Source organism: Mastomys coucha, unplaced genomic scaffold, assembly GCF_008632895.1.
Source record: "Mastomys coucha isolate ucsf_1 unplaced genomic scaffold, UCSF_Mcou_1 pScaffold18, whole genome shotgun sequence".
Classification (NCBI taxonomy): domain Eukaryota; kingdom Metazoa; phylum Chordata; class Mammalia; order Rodentia; family Muridae; genus Mastomys; species Mastomys coucha.
Window position 1 is genome coordinate 12,316,456 of NW_022196900.1, and position 4,529 is coordinate 12,320,984.

Consider the following 4,529-nt stretch of genomic DNA (forward strand, 5'->3'; position numbering starts at 1 on the left):
AGGAAATGATGCAATTCTATTATAATCTCAGGAACATTTTAGTCTAGTTTTTGTCTTTTTGACTTTAACTTGTCTCTTTTTTGGTTCTGAGAACACATAAGTGTACTTGGCTTGGGCATATGTTGAACCCCGAATTCAACAATAATTTTGTGAGTAATCGCTTACTCCTCTACAGCTTGTACAGCAAAAAGTACTGTCTACTGAATTGTGAGAGGGACATATTATTTTGACTCTTTAGTGGCTCCATACAATGAAGAAATCTACAAAATAATGCATGCATCTAAGGTACAAGGAACACTGCAGAAGAAGCGACTGAAAGACACCCATAAATTCTCACCAACATCAATAAACATGACACCCATGGGCATTCCAGACTGTATGGACAAAAGTCCTGGAAGAGTCAACCATCTTCAAAGAACTAACTACAGGCAACTGAAGAAATACGGGAATGGAAAAGATGGATCTCCTCAGGTAAGAGCACCCAAATTGGTTGTTCAATGCCAAAATGTCAGCCCTGAAACCACACATACAAGCAATATAATACAGACTCCTCACATTATGTTAAAAACATGTGTTTTTTACTATGCATCTGCATGAAGGAATGATTAATGAAAAAAGAAATTGTGGATTTGAAAGAGAGCAAGAAAGGTATTATGGGAGGTTTGGGGAGGATGGAAAGGAATGAAGAAATAAAGCAATTAAAATATAATATCAGAAATAAAAGAAACAATAAAAACACATTCTACATGAAAAGCAACAACTAAATCAAATTACTAGTACTCACATAAAAGCATCTGTAATCTCAACACTTTGGGTGTGAGGAAAAAAATTAGTGAGCCTAAGACCTGTACTTGTAACTAGTTGAGGTCATAGTACTGTCATATATACTGTTGACCCATAATAATGTGGGCTTCTTTCTCTTCTTGTGAGGTGATAGTTTTTAGAACTATTTGAAATATCTCTCAATGGAGTCAAGCTCCCCTTCTGGTTGAGCTGTATTCCTTCTCCCAACATATTTCTAAGGAAAACACCATGCATGACTTTGGATATCATCGTTTCAATATCTGATAATCTAGTTGAGACATATATCGTTTCTTTAGAATATATTAATTTCTGGCTAACCAGTTACAGTTATTTGTCCAAAGAAATAGTTGGTTTGCACCAGCCAAAGTATGAGTAGAGAGACCTTTTATTACCGGGATATTTTAACATATGAATTGGTAACAAATTAGGTATTTGTTCATGGAAGTTATCCGATTGCTCAGCTTTTTTTCAAACACACTTAAGGTCAGACATGGATTTGGGAATAAAACAATGATCTATTTTTTCTATCTAAATATTATACTGATTTATTGAGAGATATTTTAAGTGTCATTATCCATATTGAAAATACATCATCAGTTGTCTTTCACCTTCAAAATAAAGAATTGTGTTGCACCACTTGCCTGGCTATCATCAAAATAATAGTGGCAGCCACAGAGAGCAAATATGTTGAATTCACTTCCCTGCAGGAACAAAAGTATCTTTAAATAAAAAGGCAGGCCTGTTAAATGGATTCGGAATTTCCTTTCAGGGCTGACTAGACTATAACAGCTTCAACAAACTCTGAAAATTGTACCCTAAGAATTGTTTGAGACAGTTTCAGTGTTAGAATTTCTGTGCTCATCACAGATGGACATTTCAAAGCTACTCCTGCTTATTTGATAAAAATACAGTACATAATATTAATGCATTCTACTTTCTAAACCAGTTCCTGTAATGGACTTGTAGCTGCTACATGACAGTTCAGTGAGCTATGTGTCTAGAATATTTCAAACTCGGGGATCTGGCCACCTGAATTCCACTTTCTAAATAATACCTTCTACTAAATGCAAATAAATAACTTTTACAGTATAACTATTAATTATATGACATGTTTTACTCTCATGTGGTGGCTTAGTAAATCCAGAAGTGTACAGTTTAGAAGCTGATGAATGCATATGTATTTTCTGCATTTCAATAAATAACTTTAGAGAAGGTGCCCACAGTTTTCTTAGTCATGAATAAATGAATTATTACTAAAATAATAAACAAATATAAGTATTTAGACTTCATGTTTAAGAAGCCTTAAATTCAGAGAAAACAATCTGACACAGTAAATGTCAAAATCAAACCTTCCATGAATGAGATAATTTAGCTTTATCCTTTAATATTTTGTTCTCTATAATTTTCTGTTTCTGGTAGGAATAGTGACATTTCTTTGGCACATAGCCTCTTAAATGGTTGTACACTTCTCAATAGCAGAATCAGGAAGAAAAGGACAAAATCTCAAATATTACAACTCTAGTTTATTGATCATATGTCAAAATGTACAGCTTAAAGGAAAATAGTTCATCAGTTCCTCAAAAGAAAGAGAGAATTATCAGATTATCTAGAAAATCCTATTATAAGGTACAAAGCCCAAATAATTAAAAACTTATTCTAAAAATATTATTTGTATGAAATGTAGATATGTATACATTATTTGTATACATCTACAATAGCACTATGCAAAACAGCCAAGTGCAGAAACAACTCAAATGACCATCAATGAATAAGTAGTCTTTAAAAATTGTTCTCTAAAAATTTTTGTTTTGTAGTACTCATTAAAAGAGTACAGCACTGATACAAATTATCATAAGGATAAAACACTCAAAACAAAGTTTTACAGAATGAAAGAACTCAAACATAAGCTCAAACACATCATTTAATTTATATTAAACAGAGAGAAATTTGAGGTGAAATGGAGAATGGCAAGTCTCTAAATGTTAATAGAACTTTCTACCATGTAAACAAGAAGTTAAAACAATTTTTACAAGCCAAAAAGTAATAAAATGTTTCATAATTACAAAAAGAAACTATCTCATCACTTCTCGACTTCCACCCCATTTTCTTATAAAAATTAGGGGATTAAAGATATAACACAGTAAAGAAGAAAGTGTATTGTCAATTAGTAAAGAATGTATATTACAGTGAACATGTTTTGTTGCTGTCAGGATAGGTTCTCTTATTATATATAAGCTTTAAGCTTTTTACTTTTAGGGTATGATTATGTTGTCAGTTGATAACTAAAAGGCCTTTTTTTGTACCATAGCATTACCAGGTAAAAATCCTTTGACATCAGAAAGCTTCTATCCATTTAGAAGGGAACAGTGGGGATAGAATGGACATACAAATTAGAAGCCAAAATGATCCATTTGCTGTATGAAGACCTAAAAGTGGATGAGACAATTTAAAGTAACTGAACCTTAGTAAGACAAACGCCTGCTGTCCTCACCTGTGCGGTTCTGAGAAACCACCTACTGTACTTTTAAAAGGGTAAAATAGAGAAGAATTATATCACTTAAGACTGGTGTTTGGGTATGAACCACGAAAATATGACAACGCACTCAAGATTGTCAGCAGTTCATTCTGCACCACCAACTGCTTATTCCCCCTGGCCAAAGTCATCCATGACAACTTTGGCATTGTGGAAGGGCTCATGACCACGGTCCATGCCATCACTGCCACTCAGAAAACTGTGGATGGCCCCTCTGGAAAGCTGTGGTGTGATGGCATGGGGCTTCCCAGAACACCATCTCTGCATCCACTGTTGTGGCAAAGGCTGTGGCTATCCCAGAGCTGAACGCGAAGCTCACTGGCACGACCTTCCTTGTTCCTAACCTCAATGTGTCCATTGTGGATCTGACATCTGCCTGGAGAAACCTGCCAAGTATAATGACATCAAGAAGGTGGTGAAGCAGCAGGCATCTGAGGGCCTACTGAAGATAATCCTGGGCTACACTGAAGACCAGGTTGCCTCCTGCGACTTCAACAGCAACTCCTCCTCTTCCACTTTTGATGCTGGGGCTGGCATTGATCTCAATGACAACTTTGTAAAGTTCATTTCCTGGTATGATAATGAGCATGGCTACAGCAACAAGTTAGTGGGCTTCATGGCCTACATAGCCTCCAAGGAGTAAGAAACCATGGACCACCCACCCCAGCAAGGACAATGAGAGCAAGAGAGAGGCCCTCGGTTGCTGAGGAGTTCCTGTCCCAACACTGAACATCTCCCTCACAATTTCCATCCCAGACCCCCTTAATAACAGAAGGAGCCCTCTCTACTCTCCTGAATACCATCAATAAAGTTCACTGCACTCTCCCCCGACCCAAAAAAAGACTGGCATTTCTAGCCACAGAAATGTATAATATCCAGCAAGTAGCTGCCCTGTAACATGTTTTACTTAAAATGTGTTAGCCTTTTGTTATAGAAAATAATTACTTCAATGAAAATGGAGAAAATACTCAGCAGTAATCAAAAGATATCACTATGATTTTAAGAACAATATCAAATTAACCTTATTTAAAATCAAATCAAACCTTAGCACCCAACATTGTATCAAAACAATGAAACCTAGATGCTAAACATTTGGGCCAGAAGAGTGTGGAGCGAAATTCTAGGCTCAGAGAAATGAGCCATTTAATTCAGGCCTCAGGAATTTTAATGTTTTGAGAGAGAAGTCCCGTGG

The 4,529-nt window shown here is 35.9% G+C and overlaps 1 pseudogene; it reads left to right on the forward strand.

Moving 5' to 3' along the window:
- Positions 1 to 448: 448 nt before the first annotated feature.
- LOC116095244 lies at positions 449 to 3,980 on the forward strand (annotated as a pseudogene).
- The last annotated feature ends 549 nt before the right edge of the window (positions 3,981 to 4,529 follow it).